The sequence below is a fragment of the Pseudorasbora parva genome, chromosome 23, assembly GCF_024679245.1.
Source record: "Pseudorasbora parva isolate DD20220531a chromosome 23, ASM2467924v1, whole genome shotgun sequence".
Taxonomy (NCBI): Eukaryota; Metazoa; Chordata; class Actinopteri; order Cypriniformes; family Gobionidae; genus Pseudorasbora; species Pseudorasbora parva.
Genome location: NC_090194.1, coordinates 14825939 through 14842627, shown reverse-complemented (window position 1 = coordinate 14842627; position 16689 = coordinate 14825939).

Genomic DNA, 16689 nt, shown 5'->3' with positions numbered 1-16689 from the left:
AGACTGATCAACACATGCATACACAGGCTACATAAAATATTGCAAAGCAAACCTCAAATGTCTCAATGTGTGAGAACCCAAATGGTTTAACGATGGTTTGAACGTCTTTGTGTACATTGTTGCATGTTTTGATTTGACTTGAGAGTGAATAGAGACTTAAATTTTGGGCTGTTTTTTTTTACACAAAATTAGTATATGCTTCAGACGATTGACTATACAGTTGAGTAAATACACATACCTGGGCAAATCCATTCATGAAATTTCCTCACTACTAAATATTCCACGGTCAGCTGTTAGTGGTATTATAACAAAGTGGAAGCAATTTGGAACAACAGGAAATCAGCCACAACGTGTTAGGCCACATAAAATCACAGAGCGGGGTCAGTGCATACTGAGGTGCACAGTGTATAGTCAATAGCTACAGACCTCCAAACTTGGTGTGGCCTTCAGATTAGCTCAAGAACAGTGCGTAAAGAGCTTCATGGAAGTTTGGTGGAGGGGGGATTATGGTGTGAAGTTGTAGGTTGGGCTTGGCCCTTTAGATCCAGTGAAAGGAACACTTAATGCTTCAGAATACCAAGACATTTTGGACAATTTCATGCTCCCAACATTGTGGGAACAGCCCCTTCCTGTTCCAACATGACTGCGGACCAGTGCACAAAGCAAGGTCATAAAGACATGGATGAGGGAGTTTGATGTGGAGGAACTTGACTGTCCTGCACAGAGTCCTGCCTGACTTTCACCTAATAGACCACCTTTGGCATGAATTAGAGCGGAGACTGCGATCTCGCCAGTCCTTCTCATCCAACATCAGTGCCTGACCTCACAAATGCCCTTCTAGAAGAATGGTTAAAAATTTGCATAAACACACTCCTAAACCTTGTGGAAAGCCTTCCCAGAAGAGTTGAAGCTGTTATAGCTGCAAAGGGTGGACCAACTCCATATTAACCCCAACAGATTAAAAATGGGATGTCATTAAAGTTCATGTGCATGTAAAGGCAGGTGTCCCAAAACTTTTGGCAATATTGTGTACATGGATTTTCTCCATATTATCTTAATGTCCTTAAGTTTAGTGTCCCATTGACTTTCATAATATGAACAAAACAGCTGAAACATTGATAAAATATATTCTTCAGCGTTTGGAACAACATGACGATGAGTACGTGATGACAGAGTTTTAAATTTTAGGCAAAGAATCCCTTTAACACCTGACAAAACTCTTGGGCCAATCACAGCTCTACTCTGGAAGCCATCAGCAGGGGCCATTCATCATGCTTTGCTCAATGTCACTCTGTTGTATTGGGGTCACCATGAAGAATAAGCAAACATACTGGATATCAAACATCAACCAGTAATGTCTGCAGTAGCTATGCTGAAAATAATTAGCTCCAATCTCCACTCATCTGTGACGTCTTCAAACTGTACATTAATCTGCAACAGATAAAAAAAAAAAGAGAAGTTGGTCAACAGAAACATCATTAAACTCACTATTTCATTGATTAAAGCTCCAATATTTGTCCACGTGTTTATTTTAGTTTGAAAATGTGGTAAATGTGCATACTGTTTGTAGTTTTGCACATGTGAAACAGACTTCATGTTTGATGATAACTATTACTTTGCCATCAAGCTGCTGGTTGTAATGTAATGATCTCACTTTGGTAATAGCGAAAAACAAATGATGTTTAAAGTTGTTTAATTACATCATTAAACATAGTTTAATTTTTTATTTATTTTAAAATACCTTTTTTTCTATCCCAAAGACAACTGTAAGTGAGCCATTTTGCCCGAAAGTGTAAACACTGTAGATGTGTCCCAATGCAGAGGCTGCATCCTTCGAAGTCTGCAAAGGTCGGACCGAGCGTTAAGCAGTTAGTTCACCCAAAAATTAACATTCTGTCGTTAATTAATCACACTTTCTTTCAACATCTGTAAGACCTTCGGTCATCTTCAGAAAACAGATTAAGATATTTTTTATGAAATCCGGGAGCTTTCTGTCTCCATAGAGAGCCAGTATAAACTATCTTTAAAATCACATCTTAGTTAGATATGTAAACATTTGAACAGCTTTCAAGTTTTTTTGTTAGATATTTGAGTGAGCTGAAACCTAATACTTTCATTTAAAAGTGTAATCCAGCATTTTCTCGCAAAAAAATCCAACATTATCTCACAGCAGTTCGTACATATTTTACAAGGTGGCTAATTTGTGCGAATTTGTACGACCTCATGGAGTTGGAAAAATGTAATTTACAAATGGCTCAACGAAGTAGTATTTATAAGTAGGAAACTTGAAATTCTTGATGATACATGATATGCAGAGTGATGTTAAAAGGGGGGTGTCGATTTGAAACATGGTGGAAAGACTGTATAGACACTATAATATCTATAATTTATATAAATCAGTGAGCAAAAAGCAAGTCAGTAGTGAATGGTCATACATAAGTTAATCATACAACTTTCATGTTGTACATTATTTTTTTAACAATACTATTTAGTTGTGATGTATTAATTTTTCATTGTTTTAAAGGGATGGTAAAACAAGATTTCACTTTTCTATCTTCAGCTAGTGTGTAATGGTGCTGTTTGAGCAATCAACAACATCTGCAAAGTTTCAACGCTCAAAGTTTAAAGCAAAGGGAGATATTTGTTTTTTAAAGAAATCACTTTCTAAGGACTACAGCAAACGGCCGGTTGGGAACTACAGCCTTTTCCTCCAGACTAGCTGACATCAGCAGCTCCAATATTTAAATAAACTCCTCCTTTGAGAATATTAAATAAGTGGGGCGGCCATTTTTTATTGCTGTGGAGAAGAGTAGGCTGGAGTGCACTAGGCCGTTAGCCAATCACAACACAGCTGGGCCAGCGAACCAATCAGAGCCCATTACATATTTTTGAGGGACTGGCTTCATAAATCCAGGAAACTATCAGACTGTTTTTACAAGGAGAGACAGAGCAGTGTACAATAAAGGTAAAATGTATGAAAAATAATGCAATTTTTTAAAAACGAAGCATAAACACGCGTTACAGTGCACCCCACAAACACAATCAAGCCTTCGAAACAATGTGTTTTACCACCCCTTTAAATACAGATTTGATCATTTGGATTTACTGTTCACAAGTTTTTGTGTTATGTTTCTGATCTGAATGTGTGACATGTAATAATGAAGCATGGGGACTTTGAGGCAGCATGATGGCATTGCACAGAAATTACTAAGTTAATTCCTTATTTTTCGTCCCAATAACTGGAATGCTTTTTAGAAACATACATTGCTATGTATAAATATCACACAAAAATAGTGTGTAGATTTGTATACGTCACTGACAAAGGAATTAAAGCTATTGAAACTCAGTTGTTATGCTCCATCTCTCCGTACGGGACAGGAAAACAAAGTCTGTGCAGGAGGTACAAGAGGTGCGGAAGAAAGCACAGAATTTATGACATTCCTCACAGTGTGTAACAAACCACAGGAAGGTGTGAACAGCACGCCAGCTTCGATCCGCTACCTGGCAATGAATAGGACACTGTCGTCCACGGTCACTGCAGGAACCCTTGACGTGTCTTGACATTTGCCTGTCAATTCCAGTGGCTTAGTGGGTGGCGCTGGAGAAAGATTGTCCTATTTGACAGCAGCTATTTCACTAATCCAAAACAACAGCTGTAAGGTAAAAATGAGCAGGATAGGGGCTTAGAAGGGAAGGGTAAATTAAATCCTCATGTTGTCGAACAGAGATGGAAAATAGCACTCTAGATTTAAAAAAAAAAAAGGATTTTGGGAGGGGGGGGGGCGGGGGGGGGGGGGCTCAAGAATCTAATGTAGGCAGTTGGCAGGACTGGTGACAGACTTTTCTCAGCTTGTCTACAAAAGAGGCGTAGCTTTGGGCCAGTGACACACACGGAAATGAGGGCGAAGTTTGCGAGGTTCATGCGGTCTCCGAGGAGCAAAAGAGGGCCGCGGTGGGGCTTGCACATATTAACATCTACACGGGAGACTGTCATAGGACAGGTGAAAATAATTACTACTACTAGCGCAGCGGAGCTCATTACACATCTGGTTGAGTTTTGGGGGAAACTAGTGTAGGGGTGGTCCTCTCACAACAAGGAGAATGCCCTGTTAGCACAACACGTTGCTAAATGTCCGTCCCCAGTATGCAAACTTAGTGTTAGCATCTTCCTGAATGTGGGATCTCCTTCCAAAAAAACCCCCAGATCATATTCTGTGGGGTGATCCAAAAAGCGACTTTCAATTAAGCTGTACTAATCAATGAAATGCCTGTAAAATTGATTAGTTCATTAGCCTTCATCAGGAAACAGAAGGTACCGTGCCAGTAGGAAACCACAGATGTACATCCTTGAGACAGACCTAACTGCCAAAACTGATAAATCGTTTTTCGAGATGTTCCATTGGTGACAGTATTAGCAGAGCCCAGAAGGGTTTCCTGTGTGGAAGTGCATACATTTTAGTTCAAGAGTGGAAAGACGAAAGCACAGCTTGTGGGTCTTGCCAAAAAGTAAATTAATAAGCTAACTGAGGCATCAGCTAAGTGAGCCAGTGTTGTCAAGCACAGATCTTGAATTCATTAGCCTGCCGATAGAGCCATTTGACAAAATGATCATCTATAAAAACAACTCCTCCTTTTAGACGGGATCTGTCTGTGATGGTGTTGAAATGGTTAATACAACCAGGATATGTAAATACAACAAGAAAATGTGAGTAGTACTTGTGCAAACTTGCATCACAATGGTGCTGCCAGGATGTTGCTATGTGGCTGCTAGGGTGTTCAGGTGGTTTCCATGGTGTTGCTAGGTATTTTACATGTCAAATGATATTATGGTTTCTAGAAATTACTTAGGGTTTATAAATGGGATTTAAAAAGTCTATAAATATATTTGTGTGTGTGTGTATATATATATATATATATATATATATATATATATATATATATATATATATATATATATATATATATATATATATATATATATATATATATACAACCTTGACATTAAATAAAAAAAATTCTGTATTAATTTCTCACAGAGGTTTCTCACAAGAAAACGTTAATTTAAATGTTTGTCTAGCCTTTTGTGACATGTTCAAGCCGTGCAGATTGTCCACAGGCACTTTTTTTTTTTTTAAATGTCTGTCTTTCTTCTTCTTGGAATTCCCATTTCATAATTTGTCATGTTTTCCTTTTTCATTTGTGACATATTTTTACCCATTTTTGGTAAAACAAGATTTCTATGGAAGGGACCGTTCACCCTAAAATAAAAATTAGATTCCATTTATTCACCCTCATGTTGTTCCAAACAATGATTTTCTTTCATCGTTGGAACACAAAAGGAGACACTTTGGAGAATGTTTGAGAATGCCTTATATACATTTTAAGTCAGTGGCGTCTAAAACAACACTGGAGCCCCTTGGCTCTCATTGTATATATTAATAAAATCCATTTGCATTCTTTAATTGAAAGAAATACATACAAATACCGAATGAATGAGGGTGAATACACTTTTCAGTTGATTTTTTTTATTAGTAAATATGGAGTGAAGTTGGACAGTTACATTTACATCCCTTAGGATTGCTGTTTGGTCAGAATCATCCGGCTTGACGGTCTCATGAGGTCTTTGAAGATGTGACCATTCAGAGGTGATTGCGCAGACATGGTTTCCCTGGCAACCAACACAAAGCAACGCATGCATCTTGGACATAAGTAGCAACAGATGCTGCGCTGACCTCAGCCACTTCCTGGAAAAACAAATTTGTCAAAATACGAAAAATAAAGCAGTTAGATTAATGCAGAAGGTCCTTCACTCAGTGTTGGAGAGGAGTCAAAATTGTGTTGTAGTACTCCGTGGTTTTACTAGATGTATACAAAACATTCCCTGCAAGATGAACGAATGAAGATGGACGAAAAAATTGGATTCAAAGAACTGTTTGGACGCAGTACTGAGTGAATGTAGTGGGACTGCGTAAGAGCCAGAAAATTGACTTGCCGGTTCGACCAAAGCAGTGATTCCTTCTGAAGCAAACCCTTTGAAGTCTTCATAGGTATTTATCAAATTATGATTTATTTGGCTTAGAGGAAAGTTTACTTGTATAAAGCAACACTGTGTTCATGTGAAAGAGCCAACACGTGCACAAGAGCTACAGCTGGGCGTCCCTAGTCGAAATTTCCCCCTTGATTTTTGTCTTTGAAAACATCTTGCAGACCTTCAAGCTTAATTGTAGTCAAATTTCCTTGCCACGTAATGTTGATGGCAGACACCGCATACTTGCTGAGTCCATGTGGCCGCAGTCCCAGCAGTTTGGAATAGTGATAACGGCTCACTTTGATAAGAGCACTCCAGTGCAGTGGCGTAATGCCGCCATCTCTCTGCCCTGGCCACGGCGAAGGGAAGCAATCACTGTATCACAGGAAAACTCTGACCGCATGATATCACCTTCAAAATGGAGGAAACACGCACCGGCACACTCACATGTGATCAATTATTTCACAAAAACTTATGCAGGGAATTTCAGCCATTAGCTCCAAAGTGGGATCGTGGCCAGGGTAATGGCGGCTCCCAGAATAAACACATTTGGGTAATAGGTCACAAGGAACAGACTTGCTGTGAAGCCGGTTGTCGTTTTAGAACCGTTAAATGCCTGAGCGTGTGGCGGAGTTCGAAGCTAAGCAGTCGTAATTGCCGTAGGCCGGAGGGGCTTCCAATATCCTGATTGCCGTTGACCTTTATGGCTCTGGTAACTGAAACTAAGATATCACCACAAACACAATGCCATCCCGATCCACCAGTCCTGTACGTAATTCCCACAGTGATGGATGATGAAACTACTCAACAGCTGTGTGACGTGTTCCCGCTCTTGAAAGTCCTCGTCCGGCTGTGGTTTCATCCTGTTGTTGTGTTTATTCTTGCAGCGCAGCCAGGCCTTAGAGCCCAGAAGGTCTCGTTTCTCAAGCGCAAGTCAACTCTCCACAGAGCTTATATCAAAATAGTTTAAAAAGAAATCGTCTGATAGCTCCCAGCGAGCTAACCCACCAAATGCTTCCAGATTCCTCGGCTCTGACAATATAAACAACAGCACACTGGGAACGACTTTGCACAATGTGTCAGACTAGATGTTAGTAGAACAATGAGGGTGCAAATTTGCTGAATCCATTATCCTAACCAACGCTTGTCAGTTTTGAAGGAGAAACTAAGTTGATTCGATGATTTTCCAAAAGCATGTTGCATGGTGGGTGGCTTCACTCCAAAGGATACATTTCAAGGTCTTTTGTGGGTGGCAATCCAGGAAGTGGAACAATATGGAGAGATCAGAGCTGAAATAAAGCATGTAGTCTTCTTTGTAATTATGCAAAAACAATTACTAATTGCAAAAGAGCTTAATTTCAGAGCTTTGAAGAGCCATGAGGTAATATGAGCCTACTGGTTATGGGCAGGGGTGACTTGTGCAATGAACATCACCACTTATACGATTATCACCTGCCAGATGATAAAACGGGAAGAAATCCCATAGACCTGCAAACGCGTTTTTTTAATTTGAGTCAGGGGCGTTTACGTATGGCAGTTGCTATAACCTGGCATTCAGACAAAAAGGGGAAATAAACAGCTCATGATGCTGCTCTTTAGTTATGTTGCAGCTTTGAAAAGCAAATTAAAACAGCCATTTAAACATTCTAACCTGACCCGATGCCAACATTTTTGACAACGGCAAACCAGACTCGACCCGAGATCAAAAATCACAGCCAATCAGAAGAGCGCGTGGGCAGGCTCTCTGCAAGCAATTGGCAATGAAATTGATAAGTACATATCCAATTCCTAAAGCGTACACAATTGAAGCATGATTAAAAATCCATACTGAGTGACTGAAACAATTTTTTTTTAAACACTTGTTTGTTCACCATGACAGTTTGATCATAGTTGTTTCCTTTAATTTATTTTCAAGATCTGAGGGGAATTATCCATTGTTGCTTTCAGTAGGCTAAGCCTATGTCTATAAAGGTCACGAAAAATGACATTCAAACTCACTTTAAATTATTTTTACATTAAATAAAGCACATAATCTGCACTTGTCAACCTTTGTATGTTGTTCCAGCCACAACACTGCAGAAATTCAGAGTAAAATAAATATATGTTTTTCTCACGTGTCGCATTTGGTTAAGACACAGTGCAGGCTTAAATATTTCAGTATTGACATTGTTGAGTCTGATGTTAAGTTCTTTTAGTGGATTTTTGTCCACATTTTGTTTAGATATAATGTAATTATTTGGGAATGTCGTTGTTGTATGGCCAGAAAGACTCTTGCCATATGGTACCCTGGGTTTTTGTGAAATGCTGCCACTGCTTTAAGTTGATCTCAGTAGCAAACATATGTTAACATGACAACTAAAGTCTGTGGGATAATTTTATACTAATGCTAAAGTACGCCTGGCTTGCATCAGAATGGTCCATTGAGGTTTGTTAAGTCCAGTGGAATAGTGAACGTGATTTCACCAGTGATTTCATGTCAGTGTGTGTGTGTGTGTGTGTGTGTGTGTGTGTGTGTGTGTGTGTGTGTGTGTGTGTGTGTGTGTCCGTGTCTTTATGTATGTATGTATGTACGTATGTGTATACTATATATATATACCGTATGTATAAATAGATTTCTAAATTTCTAAAGAATCATGTGACACTGAAGACTGCCGTAAAAATGCAGAAAATTTAGCTTTGACATTACAGGCATAAATGACATTTTAAAATATAGAAAACAGTTATTTTACATTAAAATAATATGTTGCAATTTTACTGTTTTAACAGTATTTTATAAAATAAATGCAGCCTTGCTGAGCATGAGAGACTCTCAGAAACATTAAACAAATATATTAATTATTCCAAACTTTAGAACAGAATTATTAGTTTACAATTTTTAACTGACTCCCTGTTGTCAAACAAAAAGGTTAAAAAAACTAATAAAATAAACCCACTATATTTGTATTGATTAGAAAAATATCACTTAAAAAATTGACATTGTATATAACATTAATCCACAAAATAAGGTATTTACCTGAGTTACAATGGTTTCAAACAAATCTGTTCATGAAAAGATATCTACAAACTAAACAATTTTTAAATGTAATAAATGTTTACTAAAATTGTTTGAAATATAAACATTTCTATGCCAATTTTAGGGTGCATCACTGTGTCACTGCAAAATAAATGCCTCTGCACTCCTGTCCAGGTCTACGGTTGTCTTTTGTTTATTACTTGTCTCAAGCTGGACAGTGCACAACAGGGGTCTCAGAGGTGAAGGTCAAGGATAAGGATAGGAACTTTCCACCATTTTCTCTCCCCTTATTTATTTTTGTCTGTGTTGTTTTCTCAGTATTGCAATGCATCACTTGACATTACCCAAGCAAGTTTGAGCTGCAGAGTATCAGCTGAAAGCAATTTGGTACCGAGCGCAGCTGCCAGGCGGATAAGACTCTCCCTCTTTCGTTTACTTTGAAATGCTGCTTTTTTTTTACATCCAAAATACACAAGGCAGCCAAATTGCAGACATGTGTGCGAGGAGCAGTGAAATCCTGCATTCTTTCATGCCCCTCTATGCAAAACTCCCCATTGTTTATTTAAAGAACACAGAACACTTTAGCACTATTAAGAAACATGTCATATAGTAAACTAAAGGTTTCCTCCCAGGAAAAATCCCCTGTCGTTTATTTTTCTTTGCAAAAAGTTATTTTACTAACTATTCGCAAACTCACCGCATACACAATTAAAGCCATGGTGGTTGTAATTGAGTTGTGTACGGCTGGACACTAACAGGCAAGGCAAACGTGGAAGTGAGGTGCTTATTTGTGTTCAGGAAGTTGGACGGGTGGACTGGACTTCATCTCTAATTCACATCACATCACATCAATGTTCACACTAAACACCCGAACCATGCAGTTGCCTGGCATGAACCGGCCGGGGACTCGCTTTCAAGGTGCGGTTCTGCTTCAAACCTCAGCTACTGTCTGTACCGCTCATGTCCCCAAATTGGTTAACTAATCTCACCTCAGAAGTGAGATTATATAGTCATTTATTGTATTGGATAGTCACACGGATACCCCATAGTGATGTACTAAATTGAAAACGCACAACCAAACCCACTGGGACAAAACACTAAATTGTAAAAAACTACAAATTAAAGATATTAAAGGGGCTATTGTCTCCCCTATCTGTAGTTCCCTCAGTACAGCCATATAACTCAAAACTACAATTCCCAGCATTCCTCCTCCTCATCATCTGCACCTGATCAGCACGCTCATCACCAGAGTATTTAAAGGGCCACTGAAATCAAAATTTAAGTTTTTTAGTTTTTAGTATGACTGTGTTAGCTTTAAAGTTACACTGTAAACATTTTATTTTTTATTTTTGTTGGTTTAACTTAAAAGAGTAAGTAACCTGGTTGCCTTAAAGTTTTGAGTTGATTGAAATTAAAAAATTGAGTTGATACAATGAAGGAAATTTGTTTAATAAATAGAAACTCAAAATATTTTTGTATCTGAACCACATAAAAAATTTGATAAATCATTATTTCACTGTGCCATCAGAAATAAAACACACACAATTATCCAATATGCTTACAAAATCTTTTAATCTTTTAATAAAGGTTGTCAAATCTCAAAAAATGTTCATTGCAATAACTCAAAATTTTAATTTCAATGAACTCAAAATTTTAATTATTTTTTTTTCTAAATTATTTTTTACAGTGTATGAATAAGCTGGTATGTTCCAAAACTATGACCAATTTTTTATTTAGAATATATTAGCATTTAAAATTTAGAAGGCGTTTCTCAATGTCAAGGAAGGATCCTCGGAAGCCAGAATTCCGAGGATGCCACGTCATCAACACTCATCGAATGACTGTTTCAATGTCGAGGATCCTCGAATTTCAACCAAGGACTGAGTCCTCCGTTCGAAAAATATATCATAAACAGGAAAGGATGCATATAGGAGCCTTCGCGCTCTTCGCGTTCTCAAATCACCCACAATCCTATGCGCGCAGCTTTGCTATCTTCAGACGTTCGCGGAGTCGGAGCGTGAACAGGGTGAATATGCTTGAATCGGGGTTCGTAGATGGGAAAGAAGGAGGTGGAAACCGGCGAACGTTCAACAACTTTTGAACTCTGCACAGAATGCTGCATTTCAAAGCGATATGGAGGAGATTGATGATAAACAGTGTTAGAGGAAACTGGCTTTAGTGAACAGAGAAAGGTCTGCTCTTGCGCTCTAGTCAAATTGTATATAAACGAAACGCTATTGGCTGTTTCAAAAAAGGGGAGGAGCTGCTAACAGCTGAAGCCGTTTCAGGGGAAATTACATCAACACATTGAATAATGCGGAGCGTTTCAAGCAAGGGGGTAATCTAGCACTCGGAAAGCGTTCCACCCATAGGGGCGGCCATTGCTAACCAAGCCATCACCTGCTGTTAGCATCCCATTGACTCCCATTCGTTTTTTGAGTCACTTTGACAGTGAATAACTTCACTGACTCCATTTGTCCAATGTTTATTTCTAAAGAAACACGACAATGCATAAAAGGCTCCATTACCTTGTATCTTACACTATCGCCCTGTAGAAGCTGTTTTTGTAAAAATAGGCTAACGATTGCGTCATAACCAACGCGACTCTGTGGCACAGTTGAGAAATTACTGTATAGACAGGAGGAGACGCTCAGAAACAATCTTTTACTGTCTATGAGGCAGTCGGGGTGACGTGGAAACATAAAGTCCGATAAAGTCAAGGGAGAAGAATGGGGAGAAGCCGATAGTGAGCCAAAAGCAACGGGAGAAAATATTTAAACAACGTGATTCAGATTTCACTTTCCACATCTACTAGAAGACCTACAACTGTCTGACAGGAGGCTTACGTCACATCTACGTCGTCAAGCTCAGTCTGAGCCTGCGGAGTTCGCTCAGCCATCAGGAAGTGAGTGCTTCTAATTGACCTCATTTTTCCGCCATTGAAGTCAATGGGATAGCTCTGTCCATTTCTTTTACTGTCTATGGTTTCAAGGCACTTCAGTGGGCCTTTAAAGAGTGCCCTAGAATGAGTTGAAACAATAGGAACGGGACAGTCCATTGTTATAATAATTAACAAAATCTCTCTCTCTCTCTCTCTCTCTCTCTCTCTCTCTCTCTCTCTCTCTCTCTCTCTCTCTCTCTCTCTCTCTCTCTCTCTCTCTCTCTCTCTCTCTCTCCTAAAAGCTATGTACAAATTGTCATGTGTTATTTGCTTTTTTATTGCCAGTGTGTGACCAGCTTGTAACAAAACTTACATGGGACCTTCTCTGACTTACTAGGTTGTCTTTGAAAGTTTGTATACTGATTTTGAGCCAGTTTCACAAGTGTGCCACACAAGTCCTGAAAAGTGAATACAAAAGGTTTTGATTGCCCCTAGGTGGATGGATGCAGTATAGGTCATAATGTAAAGGGACGTGAGTCAAACAAAACAACTGGTTTTTGATGTTGTAAAAATGCAGGGTGTGACATCACGATTGACAGCTTCTCTGAGCATAATAGTCTGGGGCACCGACAGACCTCGTGAGAAGATTGGAGCTTTAACTTTAATTGCTACATTTCCAACTGTTTATTTGACACTGACATAATGAGTTGTTCAGTAAACTGTACTAAACGATTCTGCGGGAGTGTTGACGGGGCATTGATACCGCATTTCAACTTCACACTCAGTACTGCACAGACAGCGGCATATCTGGACATTGGCGGCTTCTATCATTCGATGGTTTCACTGGGGAAAATCATAAGCATGTGACGACTTCATTTCCAAGAGCATCTCTTCCGATCAATGACAGAAAGTACAGGATAATGCCGAAAGAGTTACTCTGTACTGTAATGTTAAGGTGTCATGCAATGAAAAGGGATTAATTTCAACTCTTAAACGGCCAGATCTATACAGTCTATAGTGTTAGATATACTTACTTTATAATTGATCATAATGGTGTAATTTTCTGCCGATATGATGCCGGTGAATTGCAGAGCTATTGCAAACATATTCATATCCCTATCATATCCCCCTCTTAACTGCTGCTTTCTCACTGCTGTCATTTTTGTTGTGTTTATTTTGTTATTGAGAGGAAAGCATGCAGTCTATATTTACATTCATCTAAACTCACTCTCAGCAGATGGCCTCTGGATGCTCGTTATAACAAAAATGATTCATTGCAAAGGTATTTACAACTTTTTTACTTCTAGGCACAGAATGAAAAAAGAACTTTGCCATGACTGTGAGTATATCAGGGCATTGACTCCTGTTCAGTCTCTTGTATGTTACGTGCGCATGAGTGTGAGGACAAGCGGTAAGTTGCAGGCTGCAGTTTACTTAACAACCACTGGTGTCGCTAATATTCAGGGGTTTCTGAATTCTGCATATACGTTAGATCCTTTTATAATGCACTTGTTCTTTCTTCAGTTGGCATTAATACAATAATAACAAAGACATAGGCCCCGTTTACACTAGTGCGTTTTCGTTTTAAAACATAACTTTTGCTGCCGTTATGCTTGCGTCTACACTACTGGAAAACTGAGACTTTTGAAAATGCTGCAGACCCCATTTTAGTTTAAAAACTCTGGGGTTGTGTTTCAGTGTACACGTTCCAAAACTGGAAAAAACTGATTGTACGGCTGAATTGATTGTTAAAACCGTTGGTGGCTACAATGCTTTTGGGAAACGCAGCCCAGAGCTGTCTCTCTCAATGGCTCAGTAACATACCAGCTTCAACGACAATCAAAACAATAACGCAGAGACGGAACTGCATGCTTTGCTGACTTTGTGGTCCTTTTTAGAGAAGGGTCCAGCTGCGGCTTCGGCATTCCCGCCATGAAACAAGAATGCCTATTGGGCGTTCCTGGTAGTGTCTCATTGACCAATCGCGATTAGTTTCTCAAGGCACATGGGTATGATGTCGTATGCGTGATTTTTCCCCCCAAACCAGTTCAGCGGAAATGCCCTTTAACCGATTCTAAACATTTAATTTGGCCATGTCAATCAAAATAACGATTGCCTACACCCAACCCTGATCCCTAAACTTACTGCGTTTTTACATTTTCAAAAAAACATCATTTTGTATATTTATGAATCCATTTACATTGTGGACACACACACACACACACACACACACACACATAATGGTTCATTTCGGCGTAGACATTCACGCGGAATCACACACACATATAATGGTTAGTAGACATACACGCGGATAGTTTAAAATGCGTACAGATAACACACCACTTGGCTTTAGAAAGTGACATGTATGTTTACGCAAAGTCATGATGATATGTTGCAAGATGCTAGATCTTATTTTGAAGCTTCTGTTTGAGGAAAACTAACTAGCGGCTAATGTTGAACATGTTATTCCGGATGCTGACAGCTAGCGGTTCAGCAGAAGAGGTGAAGAAGAAGAAGGGGGCGTTCCAGTCTGCGAAAACAGAAACCCCACCAGCACGATAACGCCCATTTGTGGCCGCAGTTGGATGATATTGCCTTTTTAGCATCCATTGTGCAGTTATACTGTATGCTGTATTATATATAATATGTGCTTTCTACATGCGCAAGAGGCAACTGCTTACACTTTTACGCGCATGCCCAGTATGCATGAACGTCATGTGACATGAGTTTACGGTCGTCAATTGTAGACCGAGATCATTTCTGAAACGCAATGGAAATATAAGGAACGTTTTCATTTTCATATAAGACATTCTGAATTGTATGGAAGTAGCGAACAGGAAGCAGAATTGCCATTTGAATTCAAATGTATGGAATATGGCTATTGCTGGGAATTCTGGTCCCCATGAAATTATGTTGCTATTGGGCCCCTTATTCTCCGTCAGACTTGGTGTTGGGGGAAAGGAGAGGGCGCTTACGTTCCCAAGAATTAGTCCCAACATAGTGACGATCATAAGAAGGTAGAATTAAAATGAGTTGAAAGCCATTCATATGTGTGATTTTGAGCTAGAAACGTTTACCTAGACAAAGAAATAAGTAAATTCAAATTCCCGTGGAGTGTGGCCAATACAAATTCATATTTGTGAATTAAAAGAGAGCCAATTGTTCAATTCTGAACATCCCTACCCCTAACGGTAAGCCTAACTGGAGAGATTAGCTTTTACTTTATTGTAGAATTTTTCCATTGAATATTCTTGAAGGAATTTGTGTCAAATATATATTCATTTAGTTTCAGCAATTATGTCTATGAAAAGCCCATTTGGGCCGACCACCATTTGCAAGTCAAGTTCTGTTAGTTGTTACGGCAAAGATCGCTATAAAATCTGTTGTCATTTGGCGTTAATCTAAATAGCTGGTGGAAGTGGAAAGGGTAGGAAGGTCACGGTAAACAAGAATGATGTCATGAGACCTGATGAATATGGTTGTAATCATGTCAAAAGCACTGACCTTTACATTGAGTGACAAAACTGAATTGGATTCAGGATCCTTCTACCAGCTAAACACTTCCAGCCTTCCTGTCACTGAATGAGGTCTGCAGTGTAAATATAATCTGAACCTTTAACACACCGACACACAGCGCGAGCATGAACTGATCCTCACATCCTTCTTTTGATTTCCAGGATGGCTGAGTGAATCCATCATAAACAGAGGAATTCATACTTCATTACAGTGTGCAGAGGTCTCCCCAGACAATGCGCTGGAGAACCCAGATCCTTTCGCATTCTTATGTCAAGCGCCAAGACTATAGTATCGTCCAACCAGTGACTAAGCGCTTGACTTCCCTGGTTTTGCCTCTTGTTCCCAGTGAGCAGCTGCAGAAGTGTGGCTTTCAGCAGTAAACAGGATTCTTCCGACCCACACTATCCTGCGGTTACCTGGAACCTTTGGACGTCCAGGCAGCACACGGAAACACGGGGGTTCTGTTGAATGAAAGAACCACTAAATAATGTCGCAGAGCCAATGCAGCTGGAAAACTCCACAGAAGCCCTTAATGACGTGGCGGTCAAGACCGTATGAGTCAATAAATCCTGGAAGTTATAGGTACAAAAAAGAAGAAGAGGAAAGGTGTATACACATGAAAAGGTTCAAATGAAAGGTTCTTTATGGATATTTTGAGCATTTTAGGTTCATCAGAGGATTCAGGCAAGACCTGCAACAGTGAGGAAGATTTTCAGTGAAGAACGTAATAACTTTATTACGGTCTGGTTCAGTGTTGGTCTAGTTGGTTGACCAGCATGGTCTATATCTGGTGAAGCTGGTTAACCAAGGAACTTTGGATGGGTTGGATGCTGCCCACCAACTATGCTTGTTTCTTTTAATAAGTGTAATGAAGTGACAGACCAAAGTTAGTCCCGGATCAACATGAGTGCATGGAATATTTTAAAGAGTGTAATTGCAACAAAATAAAAACTTGTCTCTTTATCTTACATGAATCAATTTGATACAGTCAAACCAAAAATTATTAAAAAATATTAAATAGTAGGTGCAGGACACTATAGTTCATTTATGTTAGTGAGGGTAGCAAAATAAAGTAAACTGTGACATATTATACCCAAAAATTCTTCCTATGCTGGACTACCAGTAAATATTTGGGACCAAAATTATTCAGACAGTGACTTGACCACACTGTAAAAAAAAAAGTGTTGATTTTTGTTGGTTTAACTTAAAAAAGTAAGTAACCTGGTTGCCTTAAAATGTTGTGTTTATTGA